We start from the raw sequence: 15120 nt of genomic DNA, 5'->3' as shown, positions 1-15120 counted from the left end.
ATACAATTCTTTTTAAAACCAAATGGCATTAGTCATGTTTCCCAAATTAGAAATCTATTTTAGTTAATATTTTAAAGAAACACGAAGCCATAACAAAAATCTTTATTGTTTTTACTCCTGAGTGTTAATGAATGTAAAGAGGTTACAGATGTAGTGTTTAATTAATGATGTTTATTTTTTCTATATTTAACATGAGTAATTTTTCATTGTCTTTAAAGAGGAATAATGTTTATTGATTAAAGGTGAAAAATGATAGTTAAGACACCAGTTCTATGTCAAGATCTTTGACTGTATTATGCATTGTACAATTTACTTCGTTTTTCATGAAATGCCTTAGTTTTCCTACTGTAAAATAAAGACAATGATGAATTAAAAGAAAACAAAACAAAGGAATAGAACACCATAGCTGCAGCCCAGTGAAGCTGAGCCACTACCACTGCCACCATAAACTGACTCTCAACAACCATGAAACTAGAGACTGAGACATGGAAACACTGACTTAGGTTGCTACAATTATTGCAAAAGTCCCTTGACTACCATTTCTCTCTTCTCTGTCCCCTCCTCAAACATGCACATACACACACACACACACACACACTCCAGTCAACACATAACACTTGGTATGTGCGAAGCACTATTCCAAGTTCCATTCTTATTACTATTATTATACCATTTCACAGAGGAGTAAACTGAGATACAGAGAGGTTAAGTAGCCTAAGATTACAGTTAGTGAGTTGTACGTGCTATTATCTGCCCTGCTCTTATCTCTGAACATTTCCTTGTCAGTTTTCATGTATCTAGAATTCTTCATGAACATATTTTTAATGACTATCTATAATAATGACTAATATTTTTAATGACTATTTTAATGATAAGATGCTATCATATGTACTTACCACAATTTATTTGGCCATTCTCCTATCTTGCATATTTAGATTTATTTCCAATTTTTCTTTATGAACAGCAACTGCAATGAGCACTCTGCATACAAATTATTTTGCCTATTTTTGATCATTTTCTTAGGATACACTCCTTAAAATTCAACTATTGGGTCATAGGCTATGAAGATTCCTAAAAACAGTATTTGAGGGTTAGTAGTTGTGAATATTTTTAATCCACTTGAATATATGAATAGGCATACCAACTGGTAATATGCAAGAGTGCTCATCTCATTGTGCCCTCCACACTTAAACCGGGCATTTTCACCTTTCCAAGTTTTTGCTATAAGTATGCTGCATGCAATATTGGCATGCTCATACTAAAAATGTGTTCATTGTTTTCTGAAATTCCAACTTAACTGTGCATCCTGTATTTTATCCAGCAACCCCACTTGAGGTGGATGTCCAAACTCTCTTCTTTTTTGAGGTATTCCTCCATTGTGAGCCTGGAAAACAAGGCTGAGGCCTCCTACTGTGGAAACTAAGGGAAGCACATTCCCTCTCCACAAGCCCTGAGTGGTTAGGGAGCCCATTGGGGACCCAGGCTCTTATTGAAGACTTTGGATCTTGAGAGGTTTATACAAAAAGTGGCCATTTTGAATTCATTCATAGAAATTACATCTAGCACACCAGAATGTCAAATCAGTGGAGTCCAGATGTAGCAGTGTTTTGTGGTGGTGGTGTGTAGAGGTGGTGAAGGTGGTTGTTGCCAGGAGTGACATACCAACCAAGCTGGTCCTATGGCCAATCTTGACTGGGGTCCTTCCATGATTCCTGACCATTTCTTTATCCTGGTTTACCTGCCTTTCTGTTGATTCTGTGAAATGCCCAATAATTTGCTAAATTCAGTCAGAGTCAGTTTCTGTCATTTGCAACCAAGAGCCCTGATATTTATAAATACAAGCCCAGATAGGCTGCAGAAAATTTGAAATCATGATATTTCCAAACTCCTTTTGTATTCCTAAAATTGGAATTTTAAGAAATTCTCCTCACCAAATGACTGTTGTTCAAGAGAAAGGGATTTGGCATTTTCCAAAATAAGCACTAGATGGCGCTGTGAGGTAATATGGTCTTGATGATGTCGTTGCCCAAATAATAAGGATTAAGATAATCAATAACACCATCACCAAGGATACTGTCAACAAGAATAGCTAAAATTAATTGAGTGCCTCATATATGCCAGAAACTCTTCTACATGTTTTATAGAGTTGTAAACCAAAAATAAAATTCTAACCCCTCAACCAACTGATGGACCCTCCCCGTGGCTAAGTGCATTGCAGAGTTAACTTGAAAAACTAGTTCGGGCCATGACGGGAAGTGGATGTCAGACATGCTTAATTATACCATTCTCCGTTTTGGAATTCAGGCACAGCTGACCAGCATTAATATCAACACAGAGACCTTAAGACTGATAGAGGCCAGGCGCAGTGGCTCACGCTTGTAATCCCAGCACTTTGGGAGTCCAAGGCAGGCGGATTACCTGCGGTCAGGAGTTCGAGACGAGCCTGACCAACATGGTGAAATCCCATCTCTTCTAAATACAAAAAATTAGCTGGTGGAGCATGCCTGTAATCCCAGCTACTTGGGAGGCTGAGGCAGGAGAATCACTTGAACCCGGAGGCGGAGGTTGCAGTGAGCCAAGATTGTGCCACTGCACTTCAGCCTGGGAGACAAGAGCGAAACTCTGTCAAAAAAAAAAAAAAAAAAAAAAAAAGAAGAAGAAGAAGAATGATAGAGCAGACTCTTTAAGTTTGATAAGAAACATTTACAATTTATTCTCTCTGAAGCTTGCTATCTGGAGGCTTCATCTACGTGACAAAACCTTGGTCTCCACAATCCCTTATAGTAACCTAGACATTCCTTTATATTGACTCCAGGTCTTTAGATAATAACTCCTTCAACCAACTGGCAATCAGAAAATCTTTGAATCCGTCTATGACTTAGAAGCAACCCCCTCACTTCTGCCCCTGCTGCCAGATGTCCCCACTTTTCCAGATAGAACCGATGTACATCTTACATGTATTAATTTATATGTCTCCTTAAAATGTATAAAACCAAGCTGTAGCCCAACCACCTTGGGCATATGTTCTTAGGTTCTCATGGGGCTTGTGTCATGGGCCATTGGCCACTCATATCTGGCTCAGAATACTACACTTCAAATATTTTACAGTTTGACTCTTCATTGACAGAGTGAACTCATTTCTTACAACCAATAAAGCAAGTAATTTTATTAACACATTTTACAGAAGAAGAAATCAAGGCACATTCAGGTTAGCTAACTTATCCAAGATCAGAAAATCATTTACTGATGAAGATAAGATTTGAACCAAAGAAGCCTGACTCCAGAGGCTGTGCTCTGAACCAAAATGCTCTACTACCTGTCACAATTATATAATATAGCCAACATTTACTGATGGCCAACTGTGAGCCAGGCATTTTGCACAATGGAGTCATTATTGCCATTTTCCATATGAGGGAACTGAGGCTCCAAAAGGCTAAGTAATTCATGTTTCCATAGACACAGAGACAAAGCTGAGAGCATTTGTAAATGTAATTCCATGATGTTAGTAATGAAACGAAAATAAATACATAGATAAAATACTAATGTTTGTCACTTTAGAGAGTAATTCCACTTTGAGTAGAGGGAAAAATATACTTTGAAAATGATTGATTTACATTCCAATTGTTCTGTGATAAAATAAATAAAATACGATTGGCATGGTAAACAATTCTTTTCATTTCAGCTCTTCAGTGTGGACAAAATATTTTCCCTCTTTTGATTTTTCCCTTTAGGAGCCAAAGACCGTATGAAAGCTAAAGGTAGAATTAGAGTCTGGCTTATTTGGGCTTTTGCATTTCTCATTATGAGGATCAGTGTGTCTCATGATCAAAGAAGATGAATTAAGCAGCACCCAAAACATGTGACTTAGGTAGGCTCTGGGGAGGAACCGGCCCTTCTAACAAAATGATTGTAATATTTGTCTGGAAAAGTGAACTAAGTTAAATAGCTAAGCAAAGTTTGAGGCAGAGGAGTAATGCTATCAAAATGTATTATAAAACTGCAACATTTAAAACAGTGGTAGTGATGCAAGAAGAGACAGATCAATGGGTCAGAATAGAGCCTAGAAACAAAATAAAGCAAAAATATGTGTGTATATGTACACGTGTACACACACACACACACATATATATATATGAATTTATAAGGTAAAGGAAAGATCACAATTCAATGGGAAAGGGAAGGATTATTCGATAAGTGGTACAGGGATGATTTGCAATCTGGGTAAAAACAATCACATCATTTACTGAAATAAGTTACCATTTATTTTGCGAAAAATATATCAGTGAGAAAATTATGGCAACATGGTGGGGACTGGAGATCCGATCTGGCCAACCTCCCTTTTGCCTTTAGCCTTCAAGCTGCTTTTAATTAATCCTGGGCTTCAGTCAAGCTAACTTTGGGAGGCATTTAGTTTATAGCTTAAATGATAATAGTCTTTCACCATAACTCAACCGCTTTTGTAAAGCTAAGGAGAGACCACCAGGCTAAGAGGATAAGAGGAGGCTGAATTCTGCTAAGGTGCAGACATAAACAATTACCCACCATTATTCCTGGGATCACAAATATGCAACTTTCCCAATTACTGCTGCAGATGACATCCCTATTGCAGAACTTAAGATTGGCCTTTTGAAATGTCTTTTCAGGTTCGTTGCATGTCTGACATCGATGGTTCCACCTGGACCTGTCAACCACTACTGTGGCCCTACCCAGAAGCAACTCAAGGCAAGAAGACAGCTTCGACTCCCTGTGATTTAATCTCTGATCCAACCAAACTACACTCCCCATCCCTAGCCCCCTGCCCACCAAATTATCTTTGAAAATCCCTAAACTCCAACACTTCCGCCTCTGGTCAATTAAACTCTTTCTTTAATGCAATGTCTTGAATTTATTTTGTTTTTGCACTGGGCAGGAAGAACCCTTAGGTCAGTTACATAACTGCAACTTTGCAACTTTTGACAAACATCTTCCCATTCTCAACCCCCACCGCTACCCCCAGCCTCTGGTAACCACCATTCTATTCTTGCCTCTATGAGTTAGATTGTTTTAGATTCCACACATAAGTGAGAACATGTGGTATTTGTCTTTCTGTGCCTGGCAGCAAAGATGTTTTAAAATCATGACCCTCAACGTTATAAAGCTTTTCATGTACTGGTGAGGAGGAAAATTGCTCTGGCCTTTCTGGGTGGCAATTTGGCAAGATGAAAGAACCTTAAGAAATTTTGGGTCTTTTGTCCTAAAATGTCATGTCTAGCAATTTTCTTAAGGAAATAGTGGCAGTACAGATAAAGATTTTGGTACAAAGATATTATTCATGTCGGCCTTGTGAATAACTAGAGGAGAACCATTAAGAGAATAGTTACATTATGGGACAACCATGTGATAGAATGTCATGCAGCCATCGAAAATGATGTTTACAAAGATTTTTTTAATGACACAGGAAACCATAGATAATAAATTCGATAATCCAGAGAAACAAATTTCAAACATTCATCAGACCTATAAACAGGTAAACAGATTTATTCAGTGATTAAAAACCTCCATAACACCCATACTCCCTGCCTGCATCTTTGATAAAGAAGAGTCATTTTGTGATGAAACAAACTATAGAAAGTTTGAGGTTCAGGTTCTGGACCAACAGAACCCTGGAAGTGGGTAAGGTTTGTCTTCCCCTTCCCCTTTATATGCTTTTGATTATCTTGGGGCACGATTTTCTCTTTCCAGTGGCCTCCTGATATTGCTTTCCCCTCTAACAAATTTTTTTCTTAAGGCAAAGAGCAAGTAAACTAATTTATACACATTTATACTTTGCTGATAATAAACACTTTTTCCGAGGAATATTTGCATGCTAATAGAGGCCAAAGCCTAAGCTAATAGAATGAATCCCTGATAGCCTGGCATTGAAAGCCATTCACTACATCCCCCTACCAGTCTTCTCACTACTCCCTTATATAAACTACGCTACGGAAACAGTCTTGCTCTTCCAGACCAAGGGATCTACTTACTGCACCCTGTTCGCTGTACCTTCCACCACCAAGTGCTGGAGTTTCCCAGGATTCCCTTCCATTTAGAAGCTTTCTTGCCTACCAACTCAACTCTTACTCATCCTTCAGGCCCACCTACATCCCACATCATTGCTGAATTCTTCTTTCATTTGCTCTTTAACTCAGTTTCATTTATTTTTTAATTCTTTAATTGAGCACCTACCATCTTCCTGGCACTGTTCTAGGTACAGGATACATGGTGGTGGTTAAAACATACATGGACCCTGGCATCACGAAACTTAGTGTATTGGAAAACATCAACATCAAATAAGTAATCAAACACATGTAATAATTGTACATTGTGATAAATGCACTGAAGGAAAAAACAGGGTGCAGTAAGAGAATAATGAGGTCAGGGGAACAGCTTCCTTGAGTACCCCAATTGTCCCTGACTTCTCCCTAAGTTAATCCCCTAAAGACTTCCTGTGTTCAGATACCCACTCAAATATGTATTTGGCATCCTGTATGCACCAAGCTCTGTGCAATAATAATACCGGGTACCACTGATGGAGCAGTTGCTGTATGTCAGACATTGTGTTGTGCACTTCATATATTTCATCTCATTTAGTCCTTAAAATGACTCTCTGAGAGGAGTATTATTATTATCATCTCCATTTTACAGTTGAGATGACTGAGTCAGAGTGGTTCAAGCACTTTCCCAAGGGTCATTCATTGAGTTAGTGACAAAGCCTGGACTTAAACCTAGGTTGTCCGGATCCTGAGTTCACTCACTTAACTGCAATACTCTATTGTACTCTGTAAGATGTGTACATGTGGTATATGTGTGTTTTGGAGAGGATACACAGTTGAAGAGAGCAGCCTAATTGCTGGTTTGCCATGCACGCACTGACCATACCATGCCATACCCGAATGCTCTCCTTGGTGCCCGAGGGAAAGGGAGAGAAATCCGCTCTTCTGGAAGTCGAGGGTGGGGTGCGTGGGCAGTGGGGTTCACAAGATGGACCTTGGCTGAATTTGTATTTGTTTGACAGAGAAGGGAAGGAGATCGAGAGGCTTTGAGAACAGCCTGTCCAAAGGCACAGAGGTGGAAAGAACATGATACATTTGAAGAATGAGCAATCTGCTGTGACCATGCTTGGGGCTAGGGCTAGGGCAGTGGAGGCGGGAGGCCGCGGGGTGCAGAGTTAGATTCTTCCTTCCATTTTTGGAAATATATGTCCTCTTTCCCCAGGGAAGGTGTCCATTTTTTTCATGTTGAAGGCAAAGCCGGGCATTTGAGGAAGGTACAGAGACAGAAGGTCACATACCACCCCTCTGCTTTCCAGAGAGTGAAAGATGGTAATCGTATGAAACACGATAAAACTGTTAAAGGCACACTACATAAATTGTGAGATGAGTTATGGCTGTGTTTTTTAGGGGACAGTCTAAGCACTGAAAATTTGTCTTTAAGCTAGAAAATTAAAGCTTTCCACTAGCAAGCAATCTGTGCTCTCCCTTGACTCCTGCAAATCCTTTCAATGACTTTATCCTGGGTAACTGACATGGTTTTTGTTAATAGAACTATTCCAGATTTTAGGGAATGTACTGTCCCATGCTTCTCCTTTCTGGTATCCCCCTTAGTTTCTACAAACGCACCGAGCACAGACTGGTGCCTCAATTTCCTCAACTGCAGAAAAAGCGCGATAATAGTCCCTATCTCACCGAGTTGTTGGGAGGATTAAATGAGATATTGGAAGGAAATAAAGTTCTTAGCACAGAGCCTGGCCCACAGTAAGCATACCCCATCAATGTTAATATAATTACTGAGCTTTGTTGGTTGAGTGTTGGTTTTGTTTTGTTTTGTTTTGCTTTTTTATTGTTTGTTTTTGGTTTGGTTTGCAAATGGTAAATTGGGAAAAGACCCATTTGATGAGGGACAAAGGAATCTTTTTGTTCTTAATAGTCCTAAACACAGACAACTTCTAAGGTCAACCTCATCGGGGTTATTGTAATCATTATGAACTTAAGAAAGATTCCTAACCAGTCCCTAAAACAATTCCCATCTCCACTGGCTTGCTTGTTTATCAAGGGCTAGCACAAAACCCAAAGAGATCACCTGCCTATTTCTCCATGGAAATCAGCCCATATAAACTTCAAACTGAACAGACCATACCTTCTTGCTTCTTGCCTCTTTTTTCTTGGCCTTGGGAAGTATCCCACTGATTCTCAATCCTGGTCTCAGCACTCACCTCCTCCTGTCTCTGCTCTTCTAAGTTGATACACTTCGTTACCTATGGTTACATAAACTATAAGATGGCCAAACTGGAAAGAGCCTTTGATAAAAATTAGTCACCCTCCTTTCCCTCATTTTAGAAAGGAGAATGCACTAGAAATGGGGGATGGCTAATTTAGCCAAGGTCACACATTGAGTTTGTGGCAGAGCCCTGTTTAGGGCCTGGAGGCTTTGCAAATACAGCACTGCATTAGTTCTCTAGGTTCATGAGGCAGACAGCCCTCAGTGTTGACAGCAATGTCAAAATGATTTGCCAGATACGTCTCGTGGGTATAAATTAATATCAATTCATGAGAGTGTCCAAGCACGACTATGAACTATTATCCCACTATGACTATCCCACAGAAGTGTTTCAGGACTCCCAGCCTGACCCAGCAGCAGAGCTAGCCTTGGACAGGAGTGAAGCCTGATTTTGGTGTGTGCTCATCACACCTTTCTCTTTCCCTGGAGTAATTTGGCACCCACTCTGGAGAGCAATTACACAGCCAGGAGAAGAAGAGAGTCTGAAGAGCTGTTTTGTTCTTCTATGGTGCCTTGTGCATGGTAGGCACTAGATAAACAATTATTGAACTGAATTTCATTTAGCTCTGAGGGGACGTATTCACCACAGTGTACATGAAGATATGTGCTGGACTGCACATTGAGAACACCTTTGATAGCTCATTCAAAATGGGGAGGTGAATTAAATGTATGCCAGATGTTAAGGAAAGACATGTGCATGCTTAGAATCTCAGGAAAATAAGGGGAACACAGTTCATCCTTACGTCAATGCTCCTCAGAAGTTCTGCCAAGTCCAGTGAAAAACCTAACATTCTCTGAAATGTGTGTACCAACCACTTTCATGGATTTTGTTTGGCTTTTGGTTTTGTTTTGGTAGATTTAGTTGAAACCTTCTTTTTTCACCCTATAGCCTCATCATCAGAGAAAATAGCCCACCATCCACATTCCTTTACCCCATCTCCAGGCTTTCTTAGTTTGAGCAAAAGAGGATTTAGAAAACTTAAAAGCTATTGCTAAATATCAATATAGTAATATCAACTCTTAAGAGCAATTTGACAGTGAAAATGCAGCTACCCCCAGTGTGTATACATATTTAAGGGCTTTGTATGAGACACGAATGCACAAATCTACCTGATATTTTCTATATAACAGCTTTATTGAGCTATAATTCACATATCATAAAATTCACTCCTTTAAAGTGCATAATTTATGTTTTTTTTTTGTATATTCACAGAGTTGGCCAACAACTACCATCACTATCCAATTTCAGAATGTTTTAATCACCCCAAAAGAAAACCCTGTACCTATTAGCTGTCACTCTTCATTTCCTCCTCTCCTAGACTGTGGCAACCACTAATCTGCTTTCCATCTTTATGAATTTGCCTATTCTGGAAAATATGTAGTCTTTTTTATCTGAATATCATGTTCCAGTAATGAGCTCTCTATGTTCTCCTCTGAGCACTTTTGTCTACATCATCTTCTAGGCAACAAGCACAAGAGAAGAGGTCACCAGGACAGGGGAGTTAGGAATGTACCCAGAATAATGAGCACTTGAAAAGTTGGTATCACAAAGGTCATCACTCTGTCACCCAGTCTAGGCTTCAGTGACCAGGCAGACCTGAGATGATGCAAACATGAGACAGACCTCAGGGTTAGTGCAGTGTAGGGTAGCTGAGGCCTTCCGAATCTATCTCCACATCCTGTCAGGGTGCAGTCCTGGGTCTATTCCTCGCCCAGTTCAGACTACTGGGCAAACAGAGCTGCTCAGAACCTTCGTTAGCAGGCAATATAAAGGAATACAACTGGAAGATATGCTTGATGGTAAAAGCATCACGTTTCTTGTCCTGGTCACCATGGCAATCTAGACAGCCCCTAATCTCATCAACATAGTCACATTCTGCTTCTCCCTCTCTCCTTTAAGGCAGATTTCTTCTGTTGAGAATGCTGGAGGGATAAGGAAATTGGGGAGCTGGCCAATCTTAGGATCCCCCTAAGATATGAAACCTTTCCAGTTGCATTCCTTCTATTTGCAAGGATCAGTCTCAAGCTACCTATTCCAGTGGAGTGTTGTGTTTCATTTAGTTGCCTTGCTGTCCCCAGGACACATGCTGCCCTTTCTTTCCCCTCCAAACTGAGCTCCCCTCTCTTGTTCTTTTAAAGGCAGTGTCATAGATCCAGTTCCTCTGGCTGGAAACTCTATGGTCACCTTTAACTCATCCATTTCCTTCATACCCAACAAAGCATCAGTTTTGAGAATCTGTCACCTTGATGACAGTCTTTACTGGACTCCCTGCCTCTATTTCTGCCTCTTTACATATCAGCCTCCACACCACTTCCAGATGAATCCTGTCAGACATTACTTTTGGCATGTCAAGATCAGGTTCAGAAGCTGTTAAAGATACCCCATCCCATTCCTGCCTTAGCAGTCAACTGGGAAGCTCAGCTCCATGGATTCGGCATCAGCTGCCATGCATCAGCAGAGCTTCCATCTGGTCCTTCTCCCTGCCTCTGTCTTGCTCATGTGTCTTAGAGCTCATAGACTTAATTGTCAATACCCCTCCTCCCCTCGCCCACACACAAATGTACATAAATGCACATGCATGCATGGTGTCCTAATGGCCCCAAATTTCATGTAGTTTCTCCTGCAAAAAGCACAATCAACCCACTTACTGAGCACCCATTTTATGCCAGGTGCTGTATCTTCATCATCTCCCCCAATCTATGGTAGTAAATGATACTCTTACATATAACAGAGGAAAAAATGGGCTCAGAGAGCTTAAGAGAATTGATCAAGCACCAGAGCTGGCATTGGAGCCAAGATTTACTCTGACTCCAAAAACATTTAACCACAAGGTTAAAAGACCAACAGTATCAAAGCCAAACTTCCTCCTGGCATTTAAAATTTTCAAAAAACCAGTCCCATGAGTCAGCAATGCACTCCATCTGCTCCTGTCATTTGTTTCAGATGGGTAGTCTTGTCTCCCCAACTAACAAAGAAGTTCCTTAGGGCAGTGACAAAGGCTTTACTTGTCTTGGGGTCCCTCACAGGGATTAGAGAAGGATGCAAAGCATTAGTTCTTGTGGGATGGAATAAAAATGCTTAAAATGCAGTACATGAGATGGCAAGCTTTGCAGAGCAGACTGTGACCTGTTCTGTGACCTATTACTACAAGTGAAGCACAAACACTTCCATGTTTGCAGAAACAAACTAGAAATGCTGCCCAAAATCCCAATCCAAACTTTGAGAGGAGGTAATAAAACAGAAAAGACATAGACTATCAATGGAAGGATATAGAAGGAACTGATAATAGTGCTTGCCTCTGGTAAGGGAACTTGGGTGGGAACAGACATAGGAAGGAGGTTTTCCCTGAATGTCTTTTGTACTTTTTGAGNTACATGAGATGGCAAGCTTTGCAGAGCAGACTGTGACCTGTTCTGTGACCTATTACTACAAGTGAAGCACAAACACTTCCATGTTTGCAGAAACAAACTAGAAATGCTGCCCAAAAATCCCAATCCAAACTTTGAGAGGAGGTAATAAAACAGAAAAAGACATAGACTATCAATGGAAGGATATAGAAGGAACTGATAATAGTGCTTGCCTCTGGTAAGGGAACTTGGGTGGGAACAGACATAGGAAGGAGGTTTTTCCCTGAATGTCTTTTGTACTTTTTGAGTTTTGAAACTTAGAAATACCCTAATAATTTAAAAAGTAAAAAATAAAAGTAAAAAATTTTAAAAGGAAAATTGCATAGCTGAATGAGATATAGTATGGTATTGTTTTCACATTTGTCCTGAAATGGTTTTATTTACTGTACTACTCTATAAAACAGATTCCATTGCACTTTATCTGTCTCTAGGGTCTGAGGTCAGTACCCTAAGATGCAAGAAATATGTTTCAAGCATTTCAGGGCATCACAATATTTAACTGCTCCCCTCAACTTGACCATAGTCTTTGTTTATCCTTTAGAGTCACCAGAGCACAGACATCTGCATGTGGTGGAAATAGATGGGAAGGAAACTGACACGGTATTCAATAAATCTGCAGGAAGATGGATTCTTCTGTTGCCTTCAGAAGTACCTCCCAGCCTCAGGAGCTGGAGTTACTTGCATACAACTCTTTGGGAGTCTGGGCCTGAGCGGCAGCCTCATGTCTAGGACAACAGTGCTGAATGATTTGGACATGGCAATGGGAAGAAATAAGTGCAAATCAAGTTGACTTAGCCACAGTCCTCGGGATCTCCCTGAAAAAACGCTTACCAGACTGACAGATGAGATAGAGGAGGATGGCCAAGTCAATTTTTTTTTGCCTAACAAAATAATCGAAATAATTTTGTTGGTTGAGAAAACCTGAGATTTAGCAGTTTAAAAGTACAAAGTAAGTAACATCATAAAATGATGCAAGATGCTTTTTGATCTTGGGCCGTACTATATAAATAATTTTATTTACCTTTTGGGATAAATAAAAATTAACAGGGATTCAGACACCCCACCAAATATTCCAAGCCCAATATTCGTGTAAGTTTTTAAAGTTCCCTTGGTGCTGCAACCAAGTTCAAGCGTGTGGCACCCTTTTCACCCGTTACTCCCTATATCTCACTTTGCACAAATCTGCAGTCACCCAAGATACCCTAGTCATCACACTCTGTCTGTAGACATAATGATATCCAGAAAAACCAACCCCCACAAACAGACCAAATGGCTAGGGACTGGAAGCACAAATCAATGAGATCAAATGTGCTAAAGGACATGAAACTAAGAGGATTATTCTTTGGTGATTAAGTTCTAGGTTAATAGCTAGTGCTACAGCCTTAGTATCTGGCTATTGTCTTTTGCCTTTGAATATAACAATAAGAAGTAATCTTGGTCATTCAAGAAGATAGAGGGGATGCTTTGTGAGTTAGAGAGAAAGGAGGCTTTCTGCCATCTGAAGAGGAAGAGGGACAGATCGGTTGCCACTTCTTCTAATCCAGAGGTTCTTAAGGACTACTCCTCAGAAGGTTACAAACACTCCTAAAAATGAAGGCATGACTGTGGGTCCATCCCAAGGGCATTGTTTTTCTGGGAAGAAAGTTCAAAACTATTTTATCAAATTTCCCAAAGGCTCTGGGATCTATTGATCATTAAGAACTACTGTCTTTGACTACTTTTTCTTCTGCACCTAACCCCACCCAAACAGCCCCCTTGGAAGTCCTTACCTGTGCTCCAGCCATAATTTGGGAAGAAGGAAGAGAGATGAAGAGTGGGAAGATATAGCTAAGAGAATATGGGGTTCTCCACACATCCCCCTACCCAATTTTTCATGCCTTCACTCCCATCCCCTGCTCAGAGGGAAAACTGTGACTGGAGGCGCATGTTTGGGGGTGTACAAGGCCCATGTGTAGGTGCTGGTGGGAGGAGAGGGCAGTATGCTTCTTGGTGCTGGAGCAAATAAATGTGAGTAGGGAATGGTGGCTCTTACTGACATTGCCCCAGAGAAGAAAGAAAGGAAGATGCCATCTTTCAGATGGGTTATCTTCTGGTCTTCCCAACCCACAGGAACTGTGCCCAAATAAGCATGGGCATGGGGCTGGGCAGGACCAACCCTGGGCAAGCCCCTGGACCACATCAATCAAAGAACATCAAGGTTTCCTTTATTCTCATGTGTCCTATGGGAGCTGCCAGCATTCTAAGGGCCTTCATGCCAGGCCCCCACAGGCTCACAGAGCCAGGGGCTGGCTCAAGGCAAAGCTGTGATAGAGACAAATATAAAAGAAACTCCAACGTAGTGCTTCCCCTGCTTGTGCCCCACCTCCCATCAAAAATCTCTTGCAGGCCGGGCGCGGTGGCTCACGCCTGTAATCCCCGCACTTTGGGAGGCCGAGGAGGGCGGATCACCTGAGGTCAGGAGTTCAAGACCAGCCTGGCCAACATGGTGAAACCCCATCTCTACAAAAATACAAAAATTAGCTGGGCATGATGACCTGTGCCTGTAATCCCAGCTACTTGGGAGACTGAGGCAGGAGAATCACTTGAAACGGGGAGACGGAGGTTGCAGTGAGCCGAGATTGCGCCATTGTGTTCCAGCCTGGGCGACAGAGTGAGATCTTGTCTCAAAAACAAAAAACAAAAAACACAAAACAAAAAGCAAACTCTCTTGCAGGCCAACCTATCTAAATATCCTGCTGTGTGTATGGAAAAGACTTAATCAGAGAAATGTATCTAATTTCAGGGGCCTCCTCCTGGAGAAGAAACTTTGGGTCAGTGAACATCATCAAATTCTGCACCTGTGTGTGAGAGAAAGTTGAAGTCAGGGAGACCTTTTGTCCTGGCACCCCTTAAATCAGATTTTCACCATCCCCCATTCAATCCCCAGAGCAGCAGGTATCAAGTGAGGACTGCACTTCACTTCCCTAAATCTGGGTAAAAATGTAGATGACTAAGACAAAGTCAGCAAGGATTATAGATGAACTCAACATCATCAACCAAGTAAGATCTAATTGACATTGAAAGGACACTCTACTCACAACAGCAAAGTATACGTTCTTTTCAAGTGCACATGGGATATTCACCAAGATAAGTCATAGCCTGAGTCATCATTGTAGGCTGTTCTGTGCTGTTATAACAGAATATCTGAGACTGGGTAATTTATAAAGAACAGAAGTTTATTTCTCAGAGTTCTGGTTACTAGGAAGTCCAAGATCAAGGCACTGGTAGGTTTGGTGTCTGGTAAGAACCTGATCCTGCAATGGTGCCTTGAATGCTGCACCCTCTGGAGGGGAGGAATGCTATTACTTACAAAGCAGAAGAACAAAGACGAAGAAGCAAGAGGGGGCCAAACCTGCCCTTTCATAAGGGCATTAATTC

Source organism: Rhinopithecus bieti, unplaced genomic scaffold (genome assembly GCF_001698545.2).
Source record: "Rhinopithecus bieti isolate Rb0 unplaced genomic scaffold, ASM169854v2 scaffold_8300, whole genome shotgun sequence".
Lineage (NCBI taxonomy): Eukaryota > Metazoa > Chordata > Mammalia > Primates > Cercopithecidae > Rhinopithecus > Rhinopithecus bieti.
The sequence above is the reverse complement of the archived record's forward strand: the minus strand, read 5'-3'. Positions refer to the sequence as shown.